Below are 19,513 nucleotides of genomic sequence, written 5' to 3'. Positions count from 1 at the left end.
CCTTATCAGTGAAAGTTGTTCCTCACCATTCCCGCCCTTGTGGCGACGCCAGAACTGTTGAGGGGGCAAGGAGTGAAAGTTCTTCCTTTACTGGCAGTGCCGAGGTCCTTCCTGTGAAGGCTAGTTTGGCAATTGGTATGTCGCAGAAACGTTCCAGGCCTCATAGTACTGGCTCGGCCGAGGTTCCTTATGTTAAGGCTAAAATTAAGAGCCCTGACCCACCGACAGGGACCCCTGTCTCACTTCCACACGTGCCACAGTTCCCCTCAGGTGATGGCAAAATGGCGGCCGTTCCCACCACGGCCGCCATTTTGGGTGCTTCCCCTACAACTACGGCATCGGCCTCCGGTGTAGTAGTTGGTTCCGCGGGTGAACATAACATTCCTTGTGCGCATCCGTTTCGTCCAGTTTACGATTGGAACGCTCTGATGCCCCTTCCGCACAATGTCTTATTGCCTGTGGGTTTGGCACCTTTGATTTTTGTGGACACTTCGGGGGATGGGCCTGTGTGGCAACCCTCCCCTCTACGTCCCTGGAATTATACTCTTCATGAGAGGCCTTCTCCAGCAGTTCCAAAACCATCTCCGGAGGACTCCTTTTTAGGCAAATTTCAGACGCTTATGCGTACCGACCCCATGAGAGAGTATTTCAAAGTTTTTTTTAGGGAGATATGCCCGCCTGCGCCTCCGGCTCCACCCATTCCACCAGTGGTTCCGCCGGGGCCGCCCTTGCCTACGGTGCCTCCACTGAACCTTCCGCCCTTGTCCCCATTGTCCCCCGTGGACAAGTCCGGTGCCTGACAGTTCAGCAGGATCCTGACCTCTCGGATGATGCGCAAGGCGAGCAGAACAGCGAAGACCAGCCCCGCTCTATTAGAGCTTTTCACGACCGGGTACTGGACATGATGTGCCTATTGGATGTTCCAGTGCCCTAGGCACCCGCTCCGCAGGAGGGTGTGCTTTCGGGGGCGTTCAGCTTGTCACCTTCGGAGCATACCGGCCTGTTCTTGCAGAAGGACATTTTGGCCGAGGTCCGCAGGGTCTGGGAAAAGCCACACTCTGGACTTTTCATCAATAAGAACATTGACATGCGATACAGGCTGCATTCTTCGGAAGAGGTGGCCCTGTCATCTTGTCCACCCCCTTCTCCACAGTGGTGGCCGTGGCCACTTTGCAGTCCAGGCCTGCAGCGTCCTCTTCTACGACGGTGACTCAGGTTCTGGGGAAAGAGGACAAACTCCTGGACTCCCTTGGGAGGAAGATTTTTGCTAACTCGGCCTTGCAGCTCCGGCAGGCTAATGCGGAACTGGTGTTAGCGGGGGCGACTATGAAGATGTGGAAAGGTCTGTCGGAGTTCGAGGAGCTAATTCTGGTCGAGAAGCTGGAAGACTTGAAGGCGGGTTTATCTGATGCCAGAGTCTTGGCCCAGGATCTGCTTGAGGCTGCGGCTCATCAAGTCGACACGTCGGCTCGGGTCTTATGCTGGGTGTCGACACCTCTCGACAAGCATGGCTGCATGCCACCAAGTTCTCGAAGGAGGTGCAGGACAAGGTGTTTGGACCTGCCGTTTGACGGTAAGGAGCTTTTTCATTCCACAACGGATGTGAAGCTCACCAAAACGAAGGACAGCACCCAGACAGCAAAGTCCTTGTCAATCCTGGTTAAAACCCCTTTTAAGACCCAGAGACCGCTCTCTCAAAGCCGGCCCTCCTCTGGTTTCAGGGGACTCCTAGACCGGAAATCCCGCAGAGTGGATACTCCTTTGGGTAATAACCGCCGGAGGCAGCAACGGACTCGGTTTTTCTCCCACTCCTCAGCCGCCTCCTCAGGTTCAGGTGGTAACACCACTGAAAAGCCTGCCAAATGAGGGTTCTCTTCGCTCGCATGAGACCCTGGTGGGAGGACTCATTGCGTCTCATTGTGAGGCGTGGCAGACCATCACCGAGGACAGGTGAGTCTTGTCAGTCGCTCGGGCGGGCTTCCGCTTACCCCTACCCCACCCTTCAACCCTCCTTTCCAGCAGTCGGGATCGCCCTCCCTAAAAGCCGAGGTGCAGAAACTGCAGGACCTCAGAGCTGTGGAACCCGTTCCTCTTGGGGAGCGTGGGGAGGGCTTCTACTCCCGGCTGTTTACGGTGCCCAAACCCAACCAGGCTGGCCTGCGCACCATCCTAGACCTTTCCCAGTTCAATCTTTTCCTACCCCAAGAGAAATTTAAGATGATCACGCCCGGCCAGATACGGTCTTCCCTGCAGATAGGCGATTGGCTCAGCGTGGTGGATCTTCAGGATGCCTACATGCATATCCTGATCTGGGGTCCGCACAGGAGATCTGTTTCTCTGTGGGAGAGGAGCATTTCCAGTCTCGAGTGCTTCCTTTTGGCCTAATTTCGGCACCACGTGTTTTTATGAAGATGTCGGTGATCGCGGCCTGTCTTCTTCTGCAGGGTATCCATGTATATCCGTATTTGGACGACTGGCTCTTGTGCAGCCCTTGCCCGCGGAAAGCTGCCTGCAATCTTCAGTCTCTCCTCCAGCTCCTGTTCCACCTCGGGCTGTCGGTGAACTGCCGGAAATCTTCCATGTCCGTCTCTCAGTACTTGATCTTCCTGGGTTTTCGCTGGAATACGATCGTCTGCAGAGTGTACCTGACCAGGGACAGAATGGCAGATCTGTTGGCCACGTGTCAGATGTTTGCGCAGTCGGAGAGCATGTCGGCCTGGTGGTTTCAGAGGCTTCTGGGCCTCATGCGTTTTGGCGTTTCCTCTTGCTCGCCTCAAGATGAGGCGGACACGGATGGCTCTTCGGAGCACTTGGCTTCAGGCTGTGGATCCGGACTCCAAGTTGACAACGATTCTGGCTTCCATGAGAGCGGACCAGGACTGGTGGTCGTCTCTCAGCAACCTGTCGGTGGGGGCAGGGTTTCAGGACCCAGCTCCGACGATCACGGTCACGACTGACTCCTCCCTTCTGGGGTGGGATGCGACGTTGGATCTTCTTCAGGTCTCGGATCTTTGGTCGCTCCTGTACAAGCTCCTCCACATAGATCATCTGGAGCTCCTGGCGATTTTCCTAGCGCTCAAGGCATTCAGACCGATCGTAGCCAACAAGGTGGTCCGGATTCGCACGGACAATGTGATGTCGATGTTTTACATCAACAAGCAAGGGGCACCAAGTCTCCCCCGCTCGTGGACCTGTCCATCCAGATTTGGGAGTGGGCTGTTCAGCATGGTGTCTGGCTAGTTGCAGTACACATTCCGGGGAAAAATAAAGGGGTAGACCTGCGCTTTAACCCTGATCCTTCAGGTATAGTACAGAAATATCCAAGATTGGATCAGTGAGAAGAGATGACACTCTTTAGTACATATTCACATTTTATTAGTCAAATTTAGCATATGAAAAAACCATTTTCCACAGTATAAAAAAATTCATAAACACTTTTTCATATCAACATTCATAGCCACATACAAAGCTCATTCTTACATTCACACACAATATATCAACACCCATGATGTTTCATCTTTCATTGGGTTTTCAGTATACAACTTCATTGCCTAAGTGCCTTAATAGACCCAGTCCCTAAAATTAGGTGTCATGGTGTATCTAACGCCAGTTCTTTGGGTCAGGTATTTGTCACACAGAAACGTCGACACGTGTTTCGGTCGGAGACCTTCCTCAGGACGTGAGGCAAAGCAAAGTTCTTCGCCCCGATTCTTAATACAGGTGGGCCCGTGACCAATCTCCAAGTTCCAAGTCGAGGGAAGATGAACGGGAGATCGGAAATTAATCCTCCACTAGCCTCAGTGCAACTACTGAACTTGTGCCCGTGGTACAGCTTGAGACCCAAAGTCGTGGTGTTTCTACCGCGGCCTTTGGCATAAAAGTTGCACGCTTGATGTCCCAATTACTGTATTTCCGCAAGAACTTTGCTTTGCCTTACTTGGAGGCAGTTTGAGTTGGCTGTTCTAGTTGGTCTGGAAGAGGTTCTTTTGCATAATCTGTCCATGAGGTAGGGTGGAGCTTTGTTATTGATGCATTTGTGGGTGAGGGAGGCGATCTTAAGTTGAATTTTGTCGGTGGTGGAGAGCCATTTATATTCTCTTCTTATAGAGGATATATGCTCATTTCTATTAATCTTAAGTGCTGCTCTCAGGGCATTGTTCTGGAGGACTTGAATTTTGTGGATGGTCTGTTTATTAGCCCCAATGTATAGTCCATTCCAATAATCCAATTTGGATAGTATCAGGGCTCTGGCAAGTGTAATGCAACTATCTGTAGAGAGGAATTGTTTGCTCGCTCTGATAAGTTTTCATGTGTATGCTGTGGCAGAGGCTAGAGCGTTAACTTGTTTGGTAAAGTTCATGGTTGATTCTAAGTAGAATCCTAGGGTTTTCACTTCGTTAGCTACTTTTATGTTGTTCCCATCGATAATGAAGTTGTCATAATCAGGGCTGAGTTTAGATATATAGGTAGTGGTGCCTAGGATGATAAGCTTGGTTTTATCATCGTTCAGGCATAAGCCGTGTATGGCCATCCATGCCTGAACGATGCTATATATTCTGTTCACTAGGGCCAGGTCCTTGGCATAAACTCCTGAGAGCGGGAGGAGGATCTGGGTATCGTCTGCGTAGTTGGTGTAGGCGATACCCAGATGATCCATTTCATCAAAGAGGGGCTTCGTGAAAACATTGTAGAGGGTGGGTAACACACAAGACCCTTGTGGTACTCCACATGTTATGGGAATTGGATCTGCTGAGGCTGACGGAGCGAAGACTCTCATAGTCCGGTTACTCAGAAATGACTTGATCCAAGTTATGGTCTCTTTTGAGAAGTGGGCTGCAGAGTCGAGGTGACTACATATGACTGTGTGGTCCACTAAGTCGAATGCCGCTGATAGGTCCAGAAAGAGGAGTAGGGCTGCTTGGCCATTATCTCTGCATTCGTCTATTTGGGCCTTAAGGTCTATTAACGCTGTCTCGGTCCCATGTTGCGGGCGGAATCCTGATTGACGGGTTCCAAGTAGGTGGTTAGACTATAGGAAATTTTGTATTTGCAAGTAAGCCACTTTATCTAGGATTTTTAGAAGAAAGGGCACAGTCGTGATGGGCCTGAAATTAGTGGGAATGGCCGGGTCGAGGGTTTGTTTCTTTAGTAGTGGCAGTACCCAAGACTCTTTTAGGTTGTTTGGTACTGAGCCTGTGGTAAAGGAGGAGTTGATTAGTTTGGTTATAAATGGTGATAGTTCTCTCGCAGCATCCTTGATGAGTTGTGCTGGGCATTGGTCACCTTTGCAGTTAAACGGTTTAAGTCCCAGGATGACCTTTTCTACCTCTATGGTCGATACCTTAGAAAAGCAGAATTGGGCTTTAATATTAGGCTGTGGAGGTGGCGCTGAGCTCTGAGGGATGTGAGGCGTTAGGGATGCCTTCTTGATGGCAATTTTAGTTTGTAGATTTGTTACTTTATTTGTTAAGGCAAGTTGTATGCTAGAGCACCATTTTCTATCCTTCGTGCAGTTTTCTTGGGGTACAACGGGAGTTTCCAATTCTTTCAGAATGCTGAACAGTTCTTTGACACTTGATTTTGAATTAGATATTCTAGTATTGTAGGTTTCTTGTTTGGCTAATAATATTTCTTTCTTGTATCGGGAGGAGGCTTTGGAAAGGTTGAGTTTATTTTCGACTAATGGGGAGAGTCTCCAAATAGTTTCAAGTTTTCTTTTGGCCAGCCTGAGATTTTTTAGATGGAGCGTGAACCATGAATTGAGGTGTTTTTTTTGGTTTGCTATTTCTTAGTTTGAGCGGGGCTATGTGATCAAGGGCTGAGTTCATGGCTACATTAAACTGTTCAACTAACAGATTAGGGTCCATACTGTCTGGTAGTGAGTTCAATTTGGGTATTATGACGGGCATCAGATTTTCCGCTGTCATTAGTTTTTTGTTCCTCGTGGGCAAAGGTGGGACAGGTGAGGAAAGGGCAGTAGCCCGGTTGGTAGTCACTGTGAATAATAGCAGGTGGTGGTCAGTCCAGATCTGCGGTACGGAATCTGTGATATTTACTTCGCAATTATGTTCTGCTATCCAATCAAGGATACGACCTTTGTTGTGGGTAGGTAATTCAGCTTTTTGGGCAAATCCCAGCTCTTTCAAGGTCGGAGCAATCGCTGTAGATTGGGTATCCTTATTGTTATTGTAACCTAGATTAAAGTCTCCTAGCACTATTGTTTGGGATGTATTTTGTAGGTTACTGGACAAGGATGTTGAGATGTCCTCAGCGAAGGTTCCGATAGGACCTGGTGGTCTTTAGATGAGGATGATTTTTAGGGTTTGGGAGTTGGCGATGACTGTTCTCTTCTGCTCATAGCCCTGTGGTGGCCAGCCAGGTTTTGGTTCTCAGAACTTCAACACCCATCAGTGTATCCGGCGATCAGGCTACCGGTGACCCCGATCTTCTTCACCAGGGGGAACAACTGTGGCACCCCTCCCCACAATCACTCAGCTTGGCGGCATGGTGCCTGAGTTCAAGTCTTTAGAACATCTTAGCCTGTCTACGGATAACATGCGCATTATCCAGGCAGCCAGAAAACCTTCGCCTAGGTCCCAGTACAGAGGCAAATGGCTTAGGTTCTGACTTTGGTGTTTAAACAAGCAGTTGGACCCAAGGCAGGCTACGATTGACACAGTTTTGTCCTTTGTATCCTACTTATGTAGAACTTATCTTTCGGCGGTTTCCACCTACCTATCTACAGACCAATGTTCTTACTCCGTCTAATCCAGTGGTTAAGAGACATTTTGCAGGCTTAACACGCCTTTATCCTCCGATTCGCAGTCTGCACCCGGCATGGGATCTAAATTTAGTCCTGACGGCGTTGTGCCACAAGCCTTTCGAACCAATGGCCACGGTGGACCTCAAGCACCTGTCATGGAAGGTGTCCTTTTTGGTGGCCGTCACTTCGGCAAGGCGCGTGAGTGAGCTCCAAGATTTTTCGGTGGAACATCCCTTCTTGGCTTTTCACAAGGATAATGTGGTCCTACGGACAAACCCTGCTTTCTTGCAGAAGGTGGTTTCTGAGTTACATCTAAACCAGTCTATTTCCCTGCCGGTCTTTTTCCCGAACCCCGCTTCAGAGGCGGAAAGGGTTCTACACTGTCTGGATGTTAGAAGGGCTCTTAAGTTCTATCTTGACAGAACTTCTGAATTTAGGAGCTCTTAACTGTTCGTCACCTTTGGTAATCCACATGGTAAGCAGGCCTCCTGGGTGACCATCTCCCGATGGATCGCGGCCTGCATTACGGAGTCTTACACCGTTCAAGGGCTGAAGCCTCCTAAAGGTATTCATGCACACATGGTGCTGGGCAGGGCAGCCGCAGTTGCCTTTCAAAAATATGTCCCCTGGCAGACCATCGCAAAGGCAGCTACTTGGGCCTCCCCATCGGCATTTTGTAAAACATTGTCTAGACCCGAGTTCAAGAGCTGATGCTCAGTTTGGTCAGGCTGTGCTGAAGAACCTGTTTCAGTAAGGGGATTTTTCCATCCACCCATAGTTCCTGTAAGGAGTGCTTTGGAATCTCCCATAAGTATGGAGGAAAGGGGACGGGACATATGAGTATAACCAGGTTACTCACTGTAGTGAAGACATTACTCATAGTCCGTAGTGCCCTTTCCTCCATACGCCCCCGCTAATAAGGTTCCTCTGTTATTGCTAAAAAGTCTCTGACCTGGCGATAGAAAAGGACTGATGGGCCATGGGCGGAGCCGAGGTGGGCGGGGTTACGGCTGCGTGCCGGGCCCCATGTAGAAAGAGAGGAAGGACTACAAAATGTTGACATTTTTGGATGCTTTTACAAAGCCCTTCGGTCCCGTCCCACAGGACGGAGGGATGTCCCATAAGTATGGAGGAAAGGGGACTATGGACTAGGAGTAAGGTGGTCACTACGGTGAGTAACCTGGTTATTCTCTCAACTGACCTGGACTACGGACCCCGAGGCCGTTCAACCTACCAGCGCTTTGAGGTCATACCAATTATATATAGAGCGCAATATAAATCTCACTCAAAAAAACTCACACAACAAGCCGCACGCACTTCACAACACTGCAACAACACATAAGCCGGAGCAACAGCTCACGCGGACTGACACCGATCCAATACCCGCACCAAAGCTCAGCACCCGGTGTACACCGAGTTGAAGCTGCCAACAGAACACCACTCCTCTCGCTATCCTACTCCCTCTTCACACTACTAACCAATCCCCCCCCCCTTATTTACAAATCCGCCAGAGCGCCTGGGGACCAATTCCATTGGTGACGGTGCGCGGTACAAATACCTTTTAACATTTAACATAAATGCCAAATAACATAACCTATGTTCTGTACTTTAGGAAAACTAGATCACACAAAAATATATGGAAAACTCACTGCAGTGGACAAAGTTTGCCAAACGTCTGCCTGGGCCAAGGACAAATCTAGCTGTTTGGGATCAGTAAGGGTCTGTGGTAGGACCAGACTGGGATTGTCTAACAATTCTACAAGAAAGGATACTTTCAGCAGTTAACTGAAGTATCGATCAGTGCCCGATTAAACTAAGAAGAGATCCCATATCTAATATAACCTGATGGAAAATGTTTGATCAGTCATTTACACACAATCAAAAAAACAAGTAATGGATTGGTTAACTGTGGTGTAAACACATTTGGTTATTCCATGCTCTTCGTGGTTTAAAACTAAGCTCTGTCTGTTGATATTCTTGAATCAATGAAGGTAGACCATCTTAGTTCTGCTTTCCAAACCTGAAAAGGACTAGATAATCCCAAGGAAACGTCTGCAGTTTAATTCTACAAGTTGAGGAATATACCGAACACACACGCCATTAATTTAGGTCCCAAAAAGTAATTGGATATTATAGTTAGGTTTTCATTGTGGGTACCTTGACAAAATGTAGGACCAGGCGATAGAGGTTTAAATGAACGTACCTTCATTCAGAGTGAAAATGTATTATACAATTATTGCATAACTTCTATAACATGGCATTTCCTCTGCATAAAACAGCAGATCTGTCAGTTTTTCATTTTTTAATGCTTTTTTATTTCTTGCGCTGTTTGTAACCACTATTACATGCCGACATCTATCTGGATTAGCCAAGCGAACAACAAAGTAAAGTCACAGAGCTGTGTTACGGAAAGCAAACTTGGGGTGTTATGGAATACAGATGGGTTACATATGAAGGTGTAGTCTTTGTTACATAGTTAAACAATAGTTCCTATTGCTAACCGCTTTATCTTGTCATTAAATCAGTGTCTTGGCTACAAAGCAAACAGTTAATATCCAGTTATGTTCTGTTTTGAACTGGATTTTTTTGTTGTAATTTTTCTAAATGTGCTTCTGCTATAATTTTAGGTTGGTTTAATGTTAAGCCTATGATTGCTTCTAATGAGAATGTAAGTAAAGCTATGGTTTTTCAGCTCAGGACATTGGCACTTTCCTTATTTAGCTGGTGAAAATAATTGATGCGCAGTAAATGAATGTACTCATGTTTATTATCCTCTATACCAAATATTGCTATGGTCTGTTTCTAACGGATACAATACTCCACCGAATACTCATTTTGTGAAATACAGCTCATCCGCAGTCTGCTCTGGCAAGGTTTCTACAGCCATCAGATAATGCTGTGCAGTTTCACAGATGGCTCCATTACAACTCCTTGGTGCCTTCTCGGCACTCCAAGCCACCAGAGCCACTCCCTTTGATTCCTTTTTTCCCCCCACAGTCAGACATTTTTCATCAGAAAGCATGCCTCCAGTGCCACCGTTCAATGTCTGTTACCAATCCACACTCCTGTTGTGTTAATTTATTTTGGTCTGCAGGACAAACATGACACAGTTCCTGTCGGGCAATGAACCCTAAGGTGTTGAGGCTGTTAATCGCCCCTTCTAAAGCAACCCTAGAAAAACATTCTCTGGAGATCCCTAAAAAGACAGCCAGATCAGATCGAGAGACTATATCCTCTGAACACCGGTTGCGCTCACAGGAGAAAGGGGCACCACCATTCTCAATGTGAGGCTCTTCTTTTCGCACAGACTTTCCCTTGAAAGCGGCATTAGAGGAAACACCATTTGGAGTTGAATAAGATTGTGCTGCAAGTATATAAATTGTGTCAAAAGCCTTATTCCCCGCAGCTCAGGAATGCAGTGCTTCAGGCAGGCCGTGTTGAAGGTTTTGGAGCAGAACCCTGAGGCTCTCTGGTCTCCTATCCCCAAAGCCCCCAGGGACTGCTCCAGGAAACAAACCCTACTGCATGCCTTCAACGTGTGGGGAGCCTTTTTTGGTGGGTATCTGTTCAGGTGGACCTCGGCGCCCTTTTGCTGATAATTTGTGATTCACAATTCCGGTCGCATGCCTGGGTAACAACGGAGTTTGCCTGGCCCCCTTACTCCATTCAAAAAATGTATAAAGGAGTTGTGTTACACATACTGATGTCATGCGCCCTTGTCGTAACGTTAAAAGGTAGGATCAATCAATACTTCTTATATTCCAAGTTAAGTTTTGAGCTTTTATTTCTTCGAAAAATGCCCTATGTGATTACACGTGTTTCGACCATCTATGTCTTTTTCAAATCAGGGCTAATCATGAAATTTATAACAAACAAAGTATTAATCCATTTCAAAATATACAAAAAATGCACCCAAAAATGAAATTTTTAATAACATTAATGAATGGCCATTTGAGGGAGCGGACAGGGTAGGATTGTTAGGGTTGAGAGAAAAAGTGTTTTTCAGAAATAAAAGAACAGAAAAAACAATAATGGCAAATGACACAAAACAACAATGAGAAAAAACAATTATAAGACATTGATTAGTATTAAATGGCTTCCCGATAATTGAGATTGTTGTGTTAAATTAATCGCTCACTGTTGTTTCTTACCCAATTTATTGGTTCAAAGTTCATAAGTTGAATGCTTTAGTTCAATGTTCGGGGGTTAAATCCCTGAAAATTAAACATCATATGGCTCATTAGTGAGTTTATATTCCCCACAATATTTAAACTCGCTTCGAGTAACATGTTGAGCCTTCCCTTCCGTTGAAACTTCTTAAATCACAGAAAAGGGACGTGTCCTACATCTCTCATGTTTACTTTGTATTATGAACTGCCAATATTGTTTATACATCGTAATAGCTCTCTATGTCCAAGATGTGACACCACGTTTTCTCCACGTGTAGGTGGACTGTGTAAACTAGACCCCCATATGGGAGCCCTCTTAGCACGCTTACCTGCTATCAACAAGCGTGTTCCGTCTCTAATCGTCCCCGTGTATTCTGTACCTAGGTGGTGCTGTTATTGTGTGCTCAGGTTACCGGACCCCTTGGTCCTACTACTGTGTTTACCACTTCCGCCTAAATTCTAATGCGATCAATAAATTATTCGATATTTTGTCGCAAACTCAAATACTATTTTTATGTACGTCGGTTTTGATTTATTAGTACGCTACGGCATTTTCACCAAAAAATTGTTGCTCTATATTTTAATGTTAAATTGTTTTTCCTAATGTTCCCTAATCTGACACTGATTTATATTGGTTATTAGGGTCAAAGTTGTATTTGCGATAAGCGATACACTACTAAATTTCAATCGCAATACTATTTCTATTGAATTCCTGGTAGTCCCTTTTCTATTTTTAAACCTCGCGGCCATATTTTGGGTAAACCTCACTGTTAACTATGTGAGTCACGTTCTCCTCAAAGGTCGCGCCTAAGGTTTCGTTAAATTGTGTCACTAAACGTGAATGGACATGTATTAAATGAATGTTGGCTGTGATCAGTCAGAATTTGCATAAATATTCTTTTGTGAATACCACAAGTATTCCCACAAAATAGGTTTTAAACAATGCTGTCATATTTACTATTTTTATTCCAACAATGGCCTATGGTTGAAAATTAAGTTTCAAAAAACCTGGTGTGCAATATATTTTATATTTGTTCGACCTTCCAAATTATAGTACCCTAAAAGGGAAAAAATAAATATCCATTTGTAAATAAATAAATAAGCAAGTACTGAATACCGCAGTTTTTGACCACAAATTGTTAGTAAAACTCAGTTAATCATTGTTTTCCATATTTAGAGGAACGAGGCCATCTCATGTTCAGAATTCCACTGAACGAAATTTGCAAATTAATTTTGCTTCTTCTTGCCGCAATTTAATTTCAAGATTTCCTCCTCTTGGTCCCATGGTCACTCTTTTGAGTCCAATGAACTTTAAATGTTTCTTCTCAATTAGTTGATGTTTTAGTTGCCAATGTTGAGCTAAAGGTAAGTTGGTATCTTGACAACCGATGCTGGAGATGTGTTCCCTTATTCTTATCCTAAGTTCCCTGATAGTGCTACCTATATATATTTCTTCACATTGGCAAATAGCGTAAACCACAAACTTGCTTCTGCAATTAATTTGATCAACTATCTTGTGTGATATACCATATTTGTCCTTGATAACCACTGTGTTATTCTGAGTGTGTTTGCACATTGTGCATGTTCCAAATTTCCGAAATCCTATTGGTGGTGCCGGAAGCCAAGTCAATGAGGTTACTTTCTCTTCTGGAAGGAGTGAAGGGCTTAGGATATTTTTGATGGTTTTTGCCCGTCTGTACGTCAACATAGGTGTTTTATTAATGTATTTTTTCACATTTTCATCAAGTTGCAACGGATGCCAATTCTTCTTTAAAATCTTTCTCAATGCTTTATTATTTGCACAGTAACTCGTAATAAAACGTATCACTTGTCTGTCATCTTGAGTAGTTTTTGTTGTCTTTAAGGTACTTGCTCGATCAATTTTGAAAGCCTTTTCTTTGGCTTGGGCTATGGTTTTGTTCCCATATCCTCTTGATTGAAATCTCCTTGTCAGTAATTTACATTCCTCCTCAAAATTCCTTCGTTCAGAACAATTCCTCCTCGCCCTAATAAATTCTCCTTTAGGTATGTTTTTAATCACAGAGTTAGCATGACAACTAGTGGAAAATAAGGTGGAGTTTGCTTCAGTATCTTTCCTAAAGGTTTTAGTTTTAAGATGGTTGTCTTCTACATAAATGTTCAGGTCTAAAAAGTTAATTTCCTTGGTACTGTCAGTTCCTGTGAATTCTATCCCCATGTCGTTCTCATTCGCTCTTTTTCTGAAGTCTTCCAGGGATCCCTCCTGTCCATTCCAGATGATAAGTACGTCATCTATGTACCTTTTCCAAAGTATAACATTTGCATTATATTCTTTATCTGTGTAGATGTGTTTATCTTCGTACATCGCCATGGTTAAATTGGCAAGGGCAGGGGCATATTTGATTCCCATTGCTACCCCTTGAGTCTGTTTGAAAAATTGGCCATTGAAGATGAATATATTGTTCTGTAGTGTCAGTAGGAGCATTTATTTCAACATTTTTACAGCTTGATAGTTAGATGCAGTTTCCTTTGAAAATGTATAGTCCATAGTTTCTATTGCGGTGTCATGTCTAATTGATGTGTATAGGGACCGTACGTCCCAAGTTGCCAAGCGGTAGCCTTGTTGCCATTCAATCATTGCTAGTTTAATTGTTTCGGTTGTATCTCTCAGGTAAGATTTGGTTTTGGTGGCCAAAGGTCTTAGAATGTTATCAATGTACTGTGCCATGTTCATGGTTGCCCAACCTATTCCACTAAGGATGGGTCTACCCTCTGGAATTCTGGTTTTAACGTTACGACAAGGGCGCATGACATCAGTATGTGTAACACAACTCCTTCCTACTGCATGCCTGATGACTGACTTATAGTACGGCTCTATGTCAATCTTCACCATCTTCCCCTGCAATGCTACATGGCTGTGCTATTTGCACTCGTGGCGCCAGCGCTGCTAAAACCCATGTCTTCTATCTTTGTACTAGCCCGGACACTTTTAGCCTCTGGAATCTCCTTATGTTAGTCACTGTTGGGCTACTCAATTTAAAAGGTTCCAGGGTATTTTTTGACAAGGAATATGAAGACATTCCTTGCAAGCTGGAACCATTAACCGATGTGACAGAATGAGGAACTGTTAGATGAGCAGTCGGAGAAATCCTGTTTGCATTTGCAGAGTTACCTCAAGGAAGCTAGTGGACTTAATACGTCCCTAGATTCAGAAATAGGAATGAATCCCTTTTAATCTGTCCCCTAACATGGTGTCATTTTGATTATGACTTCAAGAGAAGGGGATATTCCGGTCCTAGTGGAAGCTTCAGAGGAAGCTCTAACTCCGTCTATTAGAGAGATCCTCCAATCAAAGAGCCCCAAAGTAAGCATTTTGTGCTTCAGTGCAACACTGACAAATTACCTATTTGGAATAGTGCAGCCTCTACCCCCTGTTTAACTAAATATCTGGTACAAAAACATGGAGCAGGATTGGTGGACCCACTTATTCATCACGTAACATCCATCTCCAACATCTGCAGATGATAGGGCCACAGCCTTTTCATACATCCATTTTCTGACAGTGAATCTTGGAAACTGGATGGATGAGGCAGCAGCTACTTTGCCTCAGGCAGTTTGACTCCATGGGATATAAATGCTGTTTGTACTCTGCCATGTTGTTCATGCACCCTTTGGAAGCCTGCAGAGTTAACCGATAACCATCTACCAGTTATGCATAGTCCTTTCTTACAATTATGGATGCAAAGGAGGACACTGCTAGAACATTTATTGTGACATGGTTACACTCTACAGGTTGTGCTGGTTGTGTGGACACGAGAGCATTGTTGAGGCACCACTTCTGAACTAGGATGGTGAACTTTGCACAGGCTGTACAAACTAACTTCTGGACAAGCCTTTTGACTGCGCTGACCATTTTGGCACTGCAGCAGAAAAACATATGCAAACGTTTAAGGTTCCTGTCCAGCTGCCAAGTTTTCACCTGCCACTTGCGACTCTTTTTTTTCCTCCAGAACTGGTAGCATTCGCCTTATTCCTTCCCTTCTGTTGGGAAGGGGGAATGATTGTCCCAGACCCCAGTAGGGGCTATGGGAGGGTACAAGGGGAAGTGTGGGGGTGTCAACCGGGGCTATAGTGCGGGGAGGCTAGTGAATGCTTTGGATTTACAGTACACTATGAAATCAAACGCCATCATATATAATAGCCATATTGAAATTGAGGCCTAACTCAGCGCTGCAGCCAGGAATGCAGGCCTAGGCCACAAACAGGGAAATAAGTATATAAATGCGAAACTAGGTTGTATTGTGTGCACCAATGAGAAAGGCCAGAGCTGTAGAGATTAGTAGACCGCTCATTGTCTCGTGTTGACAGCATTTTGTATCCCAGGAGGAATGCGGCCTGCAAGGCCACAAGGGGGTTGATAGCTCCCTGTGAAAGCAATCCAACAACAAGGAGGGCACAAGCCTCCGACCGTCTCCTGTCCCAGATCTAGGCAACAGCATCCAGATGCCCCCGACCCAAGACCCCAGCATTCCAAGGTACCAGACCACCGACCATAAAGCTGTTAGAACCCCCCTCCTGCTCCCAATCGATCAGAAAAGATGCAAAAGCAAGGACAGGATGCCTTCACCAAGGGTCATGTGATTTGTGCTGTCGGGTGCCTGGAGGGGCAAAACAACAAACCTAAAACAAGTGTGTAGAGCTTTGCAAGGGTGCAGATGTGTCTGTAATAGTGTTGGGGTTTGTCCGTTACAATGACCTCGAAGTATCCTCTTAGCCCTTGTCTGCAGTTCCATTTGCGCATTAGGTTACAGATAAAGAATGTATTTTTCTTTTTATAATGAGCAACTAATTGTAGCTTTGTGTCTGACATGCGAGGGAAGATGATGGACAGAAGGAGCTGGGACCAATTGCCTGGAATCCCCTATGGAGCAGATAGCCTATGTATAGGGTTGCACCAACCAGCCATTTGTATTTGTAACATATGTAACCTACGTCACTGATACTGTGTGCCTTTTTAATGTGTTCATGCTGATTTTGCCAGAACGTTCCGCGGTAGGGAAGCGCTTTCCTGCCAAACCTTTATTTTTGTGGAAATACACCTTGTTCTCCCCGCAAGAAGTGTGCTGGGACTTTTTCCCTAGTGGGTTGCAATAGTTCTGTTTTGAACATTGAGTGGGTTCTCTGCACTTGTTATGGTCTTGGATTTTCATAACACTGCCAGTCACTCCAAAAATTGGACTCATCTTTTCCGTTCCTCGAGGGGTAATGCATGCTCCCAATAAAAATCTTTTGGAGATTCAACAGATCAACCTGTTCGCAAACAGCCCAGCTGGGACTTTTTCCCTAGTGGGTTGCAATAGTTCTGTTTTGAACATTGAGTGGGTTCTCTGCACTTGTTATGGTCTTGGATTTTCATAACACTGCCAGTCACTCCAAAAATTGGACTCATCTTTTCCGTTCCTCGAGGGGTAATGCATGCTCCCAATAAAAATCTTTTGGAGATTCAACAGATCAACCTGTTCGCAAACAGCCCAGCTGGTAGTGAGCTCTCCTGCTGCTCCAAGGGGAACTCCCTGAGTGATGCACTTTTGATTTCCTGGAAGTTCAACCTGGTGTATAGGTTCCTGCTGGTGCAGAGGAAGTTATTGCAGAGGTGAACCACCAGGATCTTGGATGCTCTGGAGTTGCTACAGAGGACTTGGGACCCTGTCTTGCCGACCCTGCTTCTGTGCCCTCTGTGGTGAAAACAACATCTGACACGGGTTCGCAGCAGAGTGCTTCATCTCAACACCAAGACATTGAGCCTTAATTCCTGGATATTGGGAGATTGCGGTACAACTATTGGCAACTCTCTGAGGAGGCTCTTGTGTGATTCTCTCAGTTCCCATCCTCCAAGTCCACCTGTGCTTGTTGCCTTGCGCAAGTTCACAAGTTTGTGCCAGGATCGAATGCTTGAACCGTTGTGCTCCACCAGCGCAGTGCTGGAAGTATTTCTTTCATTGATGAAATCCGGCCTTAACAGTAGCACTGAAAGCTTACCTCGCAGTTTTTTTCCTGTACTCAAAAGGGCACCAGAGCAGATCTTCTATTTTGCTGTCCCCATGGTTCTCTAGCTTATTAAGGGCCTTACCAATTCCTATCGCTCCAAAACTTTAATTGTTCCTCCATGTGATGTTAATTAGGTTCTGACTTCTCTTATGGCTTCTTTCTTTTATGGTTGCTTTTCTGCTCTCCCTCGTTTCTGCATAAAGAGTATCCAAGTTACTGCCTCTATACATTTCACCTCCCTTTCTCCAGTTTATCCAAAAAAAGTCACTGTATGGGTTAGGGCTTCTTTCATCAGAGTGTGGTCTCAGTTGTACCATCTGAAGATAATTGTTGTTCGCACCTCCACACGCTTTCAAGACACAGAAAAGATTCAATAGGCTAGATCCAAGAAGGGCCTTAATTTTATCTTTCCTGAAGAATGGAGTGACCCATTATTTGTTGGTTTCTCAGGTCCAAAGTAAGGCAGCCGTATCGCGAAACACACCATCTCTAGATTGATAGTCCTCTGCCCCAAAACATGTTAAGCAATGGCCCAAGAGGATGTCCCAGAAGGAATTTCTTGGCACTCCACAAGGGACCAGGTGTATTCTTCTGCTTTACAGTGCAGGGTTCCTATTCTGGAAATTTGACAAGTGCCAACTTGGGCTTTCCTCCATACCTTCATCAAGCACTGTTATTTCCCCCCCACCCCCCTGGCTGGTGTGAAGTCCCTCTGCCACCAATAGCCCCACTGCCTACCTCATTAAATTGAATTACTTTTTAGTTTTTGCTATTTATTTCCTTTTTCACATGTGACCAATCTGCCATTGGTTGTGGTTTGCCAGGGTTAAAAGCGTGGAACTAAAATACATTGTGCTGAAAGCTTCAAGTGTATGTAGGGTTGAAATCACTTCTAACGAGATGGAACCAACCCTAGAGCCACACAAGGGTGTATGGTGGCTGTACTTTCCAGAGCAGACTGAGTCGGGTGTTTCTCACAAGATGATGGATCTGTTGGAATATCATATCCAGAACATTACCAGAGTTTAATTATTTATTTGAACTGTACGTAAACTGCTAAACCAGGAAGTTCTGTCTGATTCATCTTAACATTTCCACATTCTTACAATTTTGTTTTGTTTCTTTCCAATCTGTGAAGATTGGAGTTGTATCATTGATTTCCCTGCTTACATGTTTATTTCAGAGGTATGAATGGGGCTTTAATGCTCTGCCTTAACTGCAGCCAATGCACTTCTGGAAACTTTTCTTAAATCATAGGGGGTTGTTTTGGTAAAACAGAATATATGTGGCGTTTTACATTCAGCAAACCTAGCTTTACAACACAGGGCAATTTTAGGGATACCTTTGGAATGATGACTTAAGTGTGCACTTAAAAGGACCTGAAGAAAGCCGATATGGATGTTTAGAGGCAGGAGATACTAGCTGGGTGGAAAGGTGGGCTCATTGATGATTAGTATGCTATTGCTTGTGCTGCTGTGCTCTGAAAACATATGTTAACCTGCCGCTCAAACCCATTGACCTCAAAGCAGTGTGAAAAAAAGGTTGAATGATGCCAGTGTTTTTCCACATAGAAAATGTGAAGACAGTCAAGACACCGCTGCTCAGAGGACTTGGACAGAGTCTCTCAGAACCTGATGGATGACTTTTTCGGAAAATGTACTTCTGACAGTCGATGCAACAAAACATTTCATGGATGAATTGTAGATAAATGCTGAGGCCATTTTCACGGTCTGCTGATGCTACATTTTTATTTTTCTTGGAGCATTTGATGAAATTCTTTAACATTTCCTTGCCAAATATTCCAGCTCGACTGGTGACCTAAATTACACAATTCATAAAGAGGTAAAAATTCACCTCTATTTTTTGACTGTTGGCACTGTATAAGGCGTGGTGCAATGAAAAATATGAAACACTACACTCATTTTGACCATTGTTCAGAGTGAATTCTTCATGCTGGAATTGTCTTGCAAGCCTCTACTGTTGTGGTTTGTGGTGACTTGTCTTTTTGATCTATCTTAGCCTGATGTGTCTGGTCATAAACCCCAAATCCATATTAGTCTTTTAGATGAAGATTAGATGAAGAACATGCTAGTGGCTCTTTTAATTACTTACTTTGGCAGACTCTTAAAACTGCATTAAGAATGTTTGGTACTACTCATGGAACATGTTCCAGTGAGGGAAAGGGGAGCACTTGTGCGGTACCATGCTCAGGGATCCATAGTAACAGGTTAATTGGTTATTCTGGGATATCCAGTCCTCATCATCCCCTTTTATAAACAGACTAGAATGTTTCCTGCCCATAAAGTTCCATTTGAAAACTCATTGGGAGCAGGATACTCGCACTTCCCATGTGCTGATGAGCTTGGGAGTAGGAACACTGGAGTTAATGCACAGATTGAGGAGGGTTCTCCAGCTGTAACATAAACTAAACACCAACTTTTATGAAAATCTGTCACCAGCAATGCATTTACCAGAAGGCAGTCATAGCGGTGCTTATAGCTATGGGTTTTTCAAAATGGTTCTCTTATCGCTCAATAGACTGTGGGTGTGTTCT

The 19,513-nt window shown here is 44.8% G+C and overlaps 1 protein-coding gene across 2 annotated transcripts in view; it reads left to right on the top strand.

Moving 5' to 3' along the window:
- WTAP (WT1 associated protein) overlaps positions 1-19,513 on the top strand; it is a 595,396-nt gene that overhangs the window by 496,347 nt on the left and 79,536 nt on the right. The window lies entirely within an intron of this gene.

The sequence above is a fragment of the Ambystoma mexicanum genome, chromosome 4p (genome assembly GCF_040938575.1).
Source record: "Ambystoma mexicanum isolate Mex_15411 chromosome 4p, UKY_AmexF1_1, whole genome shotgun sequence".
Taxonomy (NCBI): domain Eukaryota; kingdom Metazoa; phylum Chordata; class Amphibia; order Caudata; family Ambystomatidae; genus Ambystoma; species Ambystoma mexicanum.
This window is presented reverse-complemented; position numbering and strand designations above follow the sequence as displayed.